General features: G+C 31.8%; 1 long non-coding RNA gene across 2 annotated transcripts in view; it reads right to left on the bottom strand.

Annotated features, from left to right (window-relative positions):
• Window positions 1–12,738, bottom strand: part of LOC128285641 (uncharacterized) — a 36,238-nt gene that overhangs the window by 21,715 nt on the left and 1,785 nt on the right. The window contains exon 3 of one of the 2 annotated variants that reach the window (XR_008276158.1): window positions 12,292–12,530. The exons of the other annotated variant lie outside the window; for it this stretch is intronic. This is a non-coding gene — a long non-coding RNA (uncharacterized LOC128285641). Of the gene's footprint in view, window positions 1–12,291; window positions 12,531–12,738 lie in introns of those variants that run through there. 2 annotated transcript variants of the gene reach the window in all.

The raw sequence follows: 12,738 nt of genomic DNA, 5'->3' as shown, positions 1-12,738 counted from the left end.
TTACCCAATATTTTTTCTTAATTAGTTCTTATCATTATTATTCGAGCTTCCTTTTGTTTTATTAAGTAATTTTTGTTTAGTTACTTATTGTGTTCATTGATTCTTTATTTATTTTATTGATTATTTTGTACTCATTATCGTCATTTATGTCATTACATTTACTACATTTTTCGGTATGCATGCTATTATAATTTCATTTAGCATAACACAATACAATCGTACCATAGCCTTTATCCGATACATAAAAAAGGGATTTTTTTAAAACACAAAGGCAATATTCCGTTGTTTGGAATTTTCGAGAAAATAGTGCCCTACGTGTTGGGTTTCGATTTATCGTTTGACCAAACGATCGAATATCCTTCTTAAAATTTCGATGCATAAATTTGGAAATTATGAGATGATTTTGATATCGAAGGTTTGAAATGTCGTGTCCTACGTGTTGGATGTGATATTTTATTTCTTCGAAACAAGAGAATCTTAATATCCACTCAAGTTATCCAAACATTCATAAAAAGGGATCATATTTCAAAATTTATTTTAAATCTTTTCAATTTTGACATTAATACATTAATTAATCAATTAGGTACCAATTTTGGGCGCCACGAGGTGCTAATCCTTCCTCAAACGTAACCGACTCCCAAACCCATTTTCTCAAATTTCGTAGACCAAAATCGTTGTTTTAGTAAACCAAAATGTTTTATTAAACGACTAAACTTCTTGGTGATCCGATCACACCTAAACAAAAAAAGATTGGTGGCGACTCCCAATTTTCGTTTTCTTTTCAAAATATAAAGTCGAACCCCGTTTTTCAAAAAATGGTTTCGACAGTGACTTTTCTTGATCTATATAATATCAAATTTAAATAATTTAATAAATATCCTATTCAATTCAGTCCAATTTCATAATATGAAAAAATTACCATTTTGCCCCTAACATTTGACTTCTTTACAATTTAGTCCCTAGGCTCGTAAAAAATGAAATTCATGCAATTTCATCTATACACAAGCCTAACTAATTTTCATATATACCTATATCAGCCCATATATTTCACAATTTCACACATTTAACACATAAATTTCACATTTCTCATTTTAGTCCCTAATTGACAATTTCACTTAAAATCTTTTAACAAAAGTTATTTATTAAACAACTAAGATTCATTTTCTTCCATTGTACTTCAAGAAAAACAAAAATACTCTCATGGAAAAACCCTAGACTTTCAATCATATTACAAATTAGTCCCCTATTTAGCTAGCTTATGCTATTACGGTCCCAAAAACATAAAAATTAATAAAAACGGGTCAAAGAATCACTGACATGCAAGGGAACTAAGTGGCTGAAATTTTAAGCTTCAAAAGCCCCTATTTTGCTGCAATTTTCGGTGGAGAAGAAGATGAACACTATTGTCTTCTTTTTGTTTTATTTTTTTATCAATAAAATCACCTAATACCAACCTAACTTTGACAATTTCATGATTTTACTCCGTGTACCTCCACTAACTCTGGTCTAATTACTCAATAAGGACCTCTATTTTAAAGTTCTATAACTATTTGACACCTTTAGCTAGTAGAACACAACTTTCACACTTTATGCGATTTAGTCCTATTTCACAAATTGAGTATATAAACAAGAAAATTTTTGAACGAAATTTTTATTCCATGGTTCTAACATGCTATGGATATTAAAATATATTAAAATAAATTTTACAACATTAGATTTGTGGTCCCAAAATCACTATTCCGATTTCATTGAAAACGGGTCGTTACATGTATTTTTTTCCCGGATCAGTATATGACCCGTGTAGAGATACGAAAATGGTATGGGGGTAGGTGGCGCCTATCTGGTAGGCGCAACTAGTGGAGCCTATCTGACAGGCGTGATTGGTTGAACAAAATAGCTATAAAATTATTTTTTTAAAAAAATTTACATTACTAAAAACTCACAAAACACAATAATTTATAATAAATTACTAACAAAATATTTAACAAAATAATTTTACATTTCCAAAAACTCACAAAACTCAAAAATTTATAATAAATTACTAACAAAATATTTAACAAAATATTTTTACATTACTAAAACTCACAAAACAGAAAAATTTATAATAAATTACTAGAAAAATATTTAACAAAATAATTTTACATTACTAAAACTCACCAAATACTAAACTAAACACAACAATTTATAACATAATCCTAAATTACTAATAAATTAATTTTAAATAATTACAAACACAACAATTTATAACATAATCCTAAATTACTAATAAATTAATTTTAAAATAATTATAAAAATTACATTTATACAAAATATTAACACAAAACTATAAACATTAAACATAAACAATTTATAAATAACAATTAATAACAAAAATATTTTTGATCAAGGAGGGGCGCAGGAGGGAGGCGATCACGACTACACAGGAGTGACCGATTCGTCTATCGACAAGCGTGGCTTGTCTCGGTATTTTAACCCTTATTTTGATCTGTTGACTGTATTTTGACATGTATATATATATTTAAATATTTTTAATAAAATAAAATAATAAAAAATATATTTTTTAATATAAAAAATTTATTGTGTTTGTCAGATAAGCGCGATTCAAAAAAATACCATTTTCATATATAATTCAGCTGAGACACTATTTCAGTATTTTTAAATTATTTAGGTAAAAAACCTACACTTTTTTTAACGTTAAAAGTGTCTAACTCAGTGAAATTGTAAAGTTCTCAACTACCCAATTGATTTTGAAAGGATAGGGTCAACAATGAATATGTTAGTTGAGATTCTTGCTGCTGGACTTGATGTGATGAATATGTTAGGCTGAGGTGGACTTGATGTGATGAAACAATGTCTTCAATTGTTTTTGTTAAAGCAAAAGGCAATAGAGAGAAACATGAAAATTCAATGAAAGAAGAAATTGTCCACAATGATGAGAAGATTTAGAGACCTAAAGGTACACTTGTGTGCCATCATTGTGGAGTACCAAGCCATATCAGGCTTAGATACAAAAAAACCTCTTGAAAGATCTCAAGCTTGAACTCAGTCTACAGCTGCCATAAGATACTTCCAAAAATAGAGTCTGGAAGAAGAATGAGAGGCTATCTCATGAAATGATGGAGAATAAGAAAAAAATGTTATTTGCTATTATCGTGGTTTTGTTGGTTATATCATATGCTATTGTTATAAGATATTGAATCATCTTATATGGAAATTTGTTACAATACAATTGCAATTCAGTCAAGATGCAACTAGAAATAAATATGAGAGAGAACATATTATCGATTGGTTGATGTTCGAGTGAAACATGAAGTTGCAACTAATATAGCAACTACTAGAAATCAAATTGAGATTATTCCAAACATTATGAATATTCTCTCAAGATTTCGTGCAAAAGATTTTTATTGCTATGAGTTAAAACTCAATACTTACGAAATTGTTGAAGAATTAACGTCCATCACACCTTTGTTGAAACAACTTATCAAGGGGAATGTATTGATGCTTCTATTGAAAGGGAGTTCTCCTTTGACATGGTTACTAATTTTAAATAAAAAAATTAAAATATTCTTAGATAAGATAATTTATTTTAATTACGAAATAATATTTTGTAATTTCTCTAATTGAAATAGTGCTTGATTGACTAGTGACACTAACTCAATCGATGCTTAAATAATACTATATATATATTATTAAATGTGAATGTACTTGAGAGGTCCCTCTATTATAGGAATTTGATCAAATTAATCCCTTTACTATTAAATAGATCAAATTAGTTTCCTTGTTATTAAAAAGAATAAAATTAAATTAAATTGAAATATAATTAACATTTCTTGTATGACAAATATTATTTATTATTCCACAGAGATAATTTTAAAATTTTTATGATTTTATAAATGGAGTCTTTTTGAAATTAAATTTCAATAAAAAGTAATTTTCAATATATTTTCTATATAATAAATTTAATTAACTAATTAATTATTTAATAATATAAAATTAAATTAATTCATTTAATAATAAAAATTAATATAATAAGAGATTTTAAATACTTTAACCTATTATTGATATTCTACAGAGATAATTTAAGAAAAATTATAAAAAATTAATTCCAGTTGTTTTGGTAGCCTCGTGTTTCACAAACATGCTTTGATGGGTTTGGTCTCGAAAATATCTATTTATTTTTTTAAAAAATATTGAGTTAAAATTAATATTTAAACATAAAACTTATTTTTATTCATTAAAATATAAAAAAATTAACAATTATTTTAAGTCACATAAAAAATTGTCCCAATAATTAAAATGATAAATTAAAATATCATCAAATTGTATAGATGAGATAATATTTTGAATGGAAATAATTGAGTGAATGTATGAAAAACATCTTTTTTTTAAATAATTATCGATTAGATATTTTTCTCGAAAAATTATAAGATTAGGTCGATTTTATGAAAACATGTTTTTAGTGTATTTGTAAAAGAAAACATTTTGTCCTTAATATCTTTTTTTTGTGCCACCTCTTGTAAAAATAAAACATATAAAATATGTCTTTATATAGATCCTAAGTCTTATTTCTCTTATTTTCTTAAGCGATGTAGGATCTAGGTCTACTCATAATGTAACACCCCACACTCGAGCCCTACTCTGGGACTGAATACGAGGCTTTCCACACTTAATCACATGCATACAATCATTTAGATGTCATTAAAACTCGGACAAATTAAAAACTTTTTCGAACTTTTTTTAAACTCCTTAATATGGGCCTACGAGGCCCCAAAAATTCATTGCAAACCAATTAGGACCAATCCGGGTCCTTTAACTAACTTTAGAAAAATAACTCCTGAAATAGGGCACACGCCCGTGTGGAAAGGGCAACACGCCCATGCGGTCATTATAACATGGCCGTGCTGATGGCCCGTGTGACACACACGGCCTAAGCATCTAGGGACAAGCCCGTGTCCCATGCCCGTATGAATTAAATTCTAAATTCGAACCTACAGGGGTTTTTACACGGCCTGACACATGCCCGTGTCTTAGCCCATGTCTAAAAACCTTGACATTCTGTTTCTGACGTCAGCATCCAATTTAGGGCACACGGCTAAGGCATACACCCGTGGCCAGAGGCCGTGTCCTTCACATGGCTGAGACACACGATCGTGTTTCTGCCCGTGTGTTTACTACCATGCATACTGACTTGCAAATTTTACGTATAGGGGACACACGACCAAGCAACACGCCCATAGGGCTGACCGTGTGTCACACACGGCCTAGATACACTCTCGTATGTCTACTCGTGTGGACAAAATAAGGCTATTTACCAAGCCTTTTTGCCACCCTTACTTGCACTAACCTATATAACATCTAACATGGCAAATCCACACAATAATACATGGTCTAATCAGCCACAAAAGGCATTATCTCATTCATGCAATTTACTCATCCTTGAAAATATCATCATTTGTATATATCAATAATGAACATTAGCCATTATCCAAGGCTTTAAACAAAATGAAGGGATTTATCCTAAGCCAACACATTTGGCCAAAATAACATTGACACAAAACTCAAATGTCTAAGCCTTATACATGCCATATTCAAAATAATAAAACCAGTTATACCAAGTACTTCAATTGATAGTATGATTGATGTCTCCGACGTCCGATGATCCTCGAGCTAATTAGGCGGCACTATAAGAAAATGGAAAGGAGAGGGAGAAAGGATAAAGCTTAGTAAGTTGCATGCAAATAAATATAACAACAACTTTATCATTCATCATCATGCTCATAGTACAAAAGTAGGCATAAGCACAACTTACTCATCACTATCCAATACAATTTACATAGCATCTATTGAACTCATATCTCATACATTTCAAATAGGTACCTGTACCACTCACAACATGGTTATACTTTTCTCGTTTAACTTAAACTGTAACTCTTACCATTGAACTATTTGGAATACTATCTGATATTCACTAAGCCTCAAACACAGGGTATAATGCTGATGCCATGTCCCAAACATAGTCTTACACTGGCTCATCTATCAAGTCGATGCCATGTCCCAAACATGGTCTTACACTGACTATCGAAATCGAGGCCGACGTCATGTCCCAGACATGGTCTTACACTAGCTCTCACATATCCATGCCGATGCCATGTCTCAGACATGGTCTTACACTGACAACTGTATACATGCCGATGCATGTCCCGGACATTTCTTACACTGGCTTACATCTTGAGGCTGATGCATGTCCCAGACATGTCTTACACTAGCTCTTGTCTCAATGCCGATGCCATGTCCCAGACATGGTCTTACACTGGCTCTCATAATGTGGTCGATGCATGTCCCAGACACGTCTTACACTAGCACACAAATAACCCGAATGTCATGGCATGAATATCCGATTTATTTCCTAAGGTTCAAATGGGAGTTCTACTATCTCAATATTTATCATATATAATCATTTCCACAAACAAGCAATTTATGCTATATCAATTCAAAAACATATAATAACTATGTAGTTGTATTATTTACATACAACTTACCTCGAATTACAAAATGTAGACGACTAGTTCGGCTTAGTCCACTTGCTTTGCTTTTCCCTGGTCTAATTTTGTAATTCTTGATCTATAATAATGAGAATTCACACATTTAATCATTTTATTAATCTAGGTACTCAACAATTTAAAAATTGGGCAAAATGATCATTTTGCCCCTAGACTTTTGTAAAATGACCATTTTACCCTTATGTCCAAAAATCAATTTTTATCACATTTTCTCACTAACCAAGCCTAGACAAATACTTTTTATACTAGAAGTAGCCCACAATTCTCGTTATTACACACATGTAACATTTTTTTCACAACGTATGCAAAATGGTCCTTAGTTAGGGTTTCCGTGAAAATTACTTCACAAAAGTTGTTTATTTAAAAACCATGATTCATTTTCTTCCATAAAATTTCAGAAATAAACATATTTACTATCATGTTAAAACCCTAAAATTTCAACCATTTTGCAAAATAGTCCCCTCATTTGAAAGCTAATGCTACAAGGGGTCCAAATATACAAAAATCATCAAGAAAAACTATTAAAATTACTTACTTGCGAAGGTAAAGAGTGGCCGCAATTTTTAAAGCTTCCAAACCCCTATTTTTTCTAGTATTTTCAGTGGTGAATAGGGTGAGGAAAATATGATATCTTTTCCTCTTTATTTTATTTCATTTTGGTCAAATAATTTACCAAATTTCCACCTAACTTTGACTTTCTCTATCTTTTGTCTCCTATGGCCGGCCATCACTTATCCAAGGGTCTATTTACCTTTAAAGACCCCCAATTTTGGTTCTCTAGCTATTTAACACCCTTAGCTATCAAAATAGGACTTTTGCACTTTATGCGATTTAGTCCTTTTTCACAATTGGGCTCACAATCGCTAAAAATAATTCACCAAAATTTTCATGCACCTATATAATCATGCTATAACACATAAAAGAATATTAAAAAAATAATAAAATAGTTTCTCTAACTTTGGATTTATGATCTCGAAACTACTGTTCCGATTAAGCTCAAAATCGGGTTGTTATACATAATCCATTTGCAATTTGTTCCTAAACAATGTGAGATTGTTTACTCCTTTAACTAACAACATAAGATTAAAGACTACACTTAATTTTTTAAAACTAAAGACAAAAATTTGTACAACATTAAACTTTAACATACGGCAAGTTGTACAAAATTTTGTCTTTAATTTTTAAAAAATTAAGTGTAGCTTTTGATCTTATGTTGTTAGTTAAAAGAGTAAGCAATCCCACATTGTCTAGGAACAAACTACAAATAGATTATGAGTCTATATAGACCCATATCCCACATCGCTTAAAAAAATAAGAGAAATGATACATGGGTCTATATAAAGACCTATTTTGTAAGTTTTATTTTCACAAGATGTGGCACCAAAAAATAAAAGTTAAAAAAAAGATATTGGGGTAGAAAGTGCTTCCAATTGGAAGTGTTTTCCTACAAATACGTTGAAAATGCTTCCAACTGAAAACACTTTTTTATAAATCAGTTGAGAATGCTTTTAGCTAGAAACGTATTCGTAAAATTGGCTTAGTCTTGTAATTTTTCGAGTAAATGGCCTAATCTGATATTTTTTCTTAAAAATTAGCATTTTTAAGAAATTCAATCAAAATAATGTATATTTAAATTAAGGGTAAAGTATACTAACAATTACTAAAATTTACGAAAAATAACAAACTAGTCACCAGTAACCATTTTTCGTTTCGTCTGTAATAGAAAGTTGAACTATCATCCCTGTAAACTGCCCCAATTTAAGAACCCTAACTAGGCTGGATAGTAAAAGAAGGAGAAGAAGAAGAACAAAAAGAGCCTTAGCAATTATTTCAACTTTGGGAACATGTAAAATTTTCAAACTTTTCATCCACTATTACTCTCTTACCAGGTTCACTTGTAATTTACATTGTTTTATGGTGATTTAATGGTTGTATAGGATTATATTTGATTTGGGTTTTGTTTGTTTATTGTAAATTTTTTAGTTCCCATGTTTGTGCTGATTTTTGTGGTTTCATTTTTGTTTTGGTAGGGTTTGATTAAGAAGAAGAAAAAAGTTAGGGTTTGGTGTAAAATGTTGGTTTTAAGCTTGATCGAAAAGGCAAAGACATACTAATGTTAGGTTAAGGGAAAAAGGGGATGTGTCTGCTGCATTTGCATGTGGATTTTCTAAAAAAACAAAGGAAATTTTAGTAGATAAAAGATGGAAACCTGATTTTCTCAACTCTCAAATGAATGAATTTGTTACTATAAATGAGTTTTCTAAAGGGAAATCACCAGATTTCTTGAATTTGGACCCTGGTTTTTTGTTGGCTGATTTGCAACTGAACAGAGAGAATAAGAACTCAAATTCTTCAAATTTGATTTTCGATTTGGTTACTGCTGATGAAATTGAAATGATAAAGTCTAGTATAAATTTTGGTACGATAACAAGAATGCAACAAGAAAGAGTAGTGACTTCTTCTTCTTCTTCTTTTTGCTTACCCGCCCGTCCCTTTTCCCCTCAAAATTAAGACCCTTTAACTCCTCATATCTAATGTGGCAAGTTAACTGGTCACCTTAGCTAGTTAACGGGCCATGTCACTTGCTCCATTAGGCTTGCAACGAAAAATGTTAATGGGTGATTGATTTGTCACTTTTTGATAACGTTAGTGACTGTTTTGTTATTTTTCTAAAGTTTAGTGACTGAATTGAAAATTTAGTGACTATTTTGTTATTTTATCAAAGTTGAGTGATTGTTGGTATAGTTTACCCTTAAATTAATTCTAATTTACATGCACATCCCAACAAAAAGAATGATAAATATATTTTATTTTTAAATGAAAATTATATGGATCAATAATGTATAATTTTCGTTTTAAAAAGAAACTATATTTTTTTCAAAAGATAAAATATATGTTTTCTTTTATCATTTTATTATAAATGAATTATTTTTTTATCACACATCGACTTGAATTTTTTGAAAATATTTTGAAAAAGAAAAGAATTGTAAGGTTAAAAGGGTAGAATGTATATCTTGAGTAATCATTTACACATGAGTACATACTTTTTGCCTCTAAGCTTTTTATTTACATTAAACCAATTAAGTCCATATAAATTAACTTCAATAGACTAGTTTTCTGAATCAATTGTAACTATATACATGACTTGCTCTACTCTTTGCCTTTTAAGAAATCACCATATTTTTTTAGTATGGGTCTCCTAATTTGGGACACCCCTTCATTGCATCATAATGAACTAAACGTTGCAAAGCTTTGAAATGAACATGATCAAGTGTTTCATGTCACAGTACAAGTTCAGAGCTACTTGCCTTGTTACATTGCAAAAGTTGAATTAGCTTGTAGCAATTGTCTAATGTCCTTACTCTTTCCATTACAGGCTCATTGCAACAATAGTTTACCAAACACTTATTTTAAGTGAAATTAACAAGTATAACTGGATGATATTGATCAATTTGGTCTTCAAACCTTCAACAAGAAAAACTTTCTGAAGCCTTGATATTTCGTCAACATTTAAGATTCATTTATCAATAATTTGACTATTCTTGCCATCTCTGAAGGTTACACAACTGTCATGATTTTTCTTGAAATTAGATAAATAAGATTTGTTACTAGTCATGTGATCAAAGCATCTGTAACACCTCCAACCTGAACCCGTCGCCGGAATAAGGTTACGGAGCATTACCGAAATATACAGATCAAATAACAGATATTTCATATAATTTAACACTCACACCAAAAACTAATCCAAATCCATCATATTGTCCCTTATGTGAGCCATTGAGGCCCAAAATACATGTTAGAAATAAGTCAGGACTAAACCAGGTACTCAGAGAATTTTTTGGAAAACATTCAAAATTTTCAAAAGTGCAGGAGACATATACCCGTGTGGCCAAGACGTTTGTCTCACACGGTCAAGAGACACACCCGTGTCCCAGGCCATGTGGATATTCGAAATAGGGACATACGGTCGTGTCCTAGCCTGTGTCCAAACTTATGAGCTCTTTTACTTGGGTCACATGGCCAAGCCACAAGCTCGTGTGGTAGGCCATGCGAGCATACTGACTTGTATTAATAAGGTGCAGAGGTCACAAGGCCAAGCCACATACCGTGTAAGCACATGGCCTAGACACACGTTGATGTCTTTACCCATGAGGATGAAAATAGGTCATTTTCAAGCCACATTTCTCACCCCAAATTTTCCATCAACTAATCAAACATTTTTACACAATAACAAGACTTAACAAGGCATTTAAATCAAGCCAAAATCAAGTCTTATACATATTATATTACCACTTATATCCAATAATTCATACTTACCAAATTGACGAAATACATATATATACATATTTGTACCAAATATACTATCTCAAACCTAACATTAATATGCCTATATGATTTCCACCATTCAACCATTTCAAACACATACCAAGCATGGTAAGGCCATTTATAAACACATAAAAAAATCCAATACAAGCCACTCAAATGGCTAATCTCAACAAGATAAGTACATGCCACCAATGGCCAAGTTAACCTATACATGCCATTATAACCAAAATTGATTTACAATATATACCGAAATGAGTCGATAGATAGTGTGATCTGGCTCCAACCAGCTTCCAACCTTAACGAGCTTCCGAGTTACTATAAAATAGGGGAAATAAAATAGAGTAAGCATTTAATGCTTAGTAAGTTTGTATAACATGAAATTTAACTTACCATTTAATGACATTTAAGGTAAGCATTTAAACGAGCTTCCGAGTTACTATAAAATAGGGGGAATAAAACAGAGTAAGCATTTAATGCTTAGTAAGTTCATATAACATGAAATTTAACTTACCATTTAATCAATTTAAGGTAAGCATTCTAGGCATATTCAAATCAAATTGGCCAAAAGCCCTAACACATATCCTTATCAGCCATGTTAGTCATGTAGTTCATATGAATATCAAGAAACATGTATGAGCTCAACAATAATCAAATTTCCATATACATAAACTTTCCACATCATGTGTCCATATAACATGTATAAATCATATCCATGTATTTCAAATATATACCCGTAATAATTCATCTCGAATTCATATTGTCTCATATCTAAACTTTGCCCGTTGAACTATTTAAAATATCGTTGGATACACGGGTAGTACACACGAAGTGTACAAATCTATAATCCGTCAATTCATATACAGGTATACCAATACAAGCATGCAATGGGAAAGCTTATAGAGCTGTATAACGGGAAGCTCTTGCGAGCCAATTATCGGGAAGCTCTTGCAAGCCAATTATCGGGAAGCTCATACAAGCCATAAACGAGAAGTCATGAGAGCCATTAATCGGGAAGCTCGTGAGAGCCAAATTGTAGCACCCCAAACCCGACCCAGAAGTTATGGCCGGATCCGGCATGCCACATCAAAACGTAAAAAAAAAAAATTCCATTCTAAGTCCAGAAAATCGTACTTGATGTTCAAAAGATTAATTCATTAAGGGTTAAAGTGAAAGGAAGTCATGCACCGGTAGGAAACCGAAAAGAGGTGGTGAGTCCATCGGATCGCTAATACCAAGCTCCTTCGGATCCAATCCTAGACATGCATACCGCCATTGCCACACCTTAACGTCATGGATATTTCTAGAAACCGATTTGATTAAGTCATTTTAGGAAAAGTGATTAATTTTGGAAAATACTTTCATTGCGGAAGCTTTAGTTGTTGTCGTGTTATTTTGAAATCAACTGTTGTTTTTGAAAACGCGCCCTAAAGCTATCCAATTTCAACAGTTAAAATAAATATTATCTATCTTAATAAAACATATAAAAACCATCAAAAATAAATAAGCGGCCTTATTACATTTAAAAGCCCAAAACCTCAAACGTAATTAAAAGGATGTCCAGTTCACCAGAAGAAAATCAAACTTTCAGAACGGGTGGCCACTCAATTCCCTCACAGCTCCAAGCCCACTATGGTTGGGGATTTCCTGCGTGGATGAAAATAAAAGGGGTGAGTTTGGGGAAACTCAGTGTGTAAGGAAAACCCATTCAAAGCCCAAGTCAGCTCAAGCCTATTGGGCCTAAGCCCATTCAGGTAACAGTGGTACTGGGCCAGAGCCCTTTTCAGATTACAATAAACTGGGCCTTAGCCCCTTATTCAGATAACAGTATGGCCCATAGGCCCATTTCAAAATA

Source organism: Gossypium arboreum, chromosome 12 (assembly GCF_025698485.1).
Source record: "Gossypium arboreum isolate Shixiya-1 chromosome 12, ASM2569848v2, whole genome shotgun sequence".
NCBI classification, from domain to species: Eukaryota; Viridiplantae; Streptophyta; class Magnoliopsida; order Malvales; family Malvaceae; genus Gossypium; species Gossypium arboreum.
The sequence above is the reverse complement of the archived record's forward strand: the minus strand, read 5'-3'. Positions and strand labels throughout refer to the sequence as shown.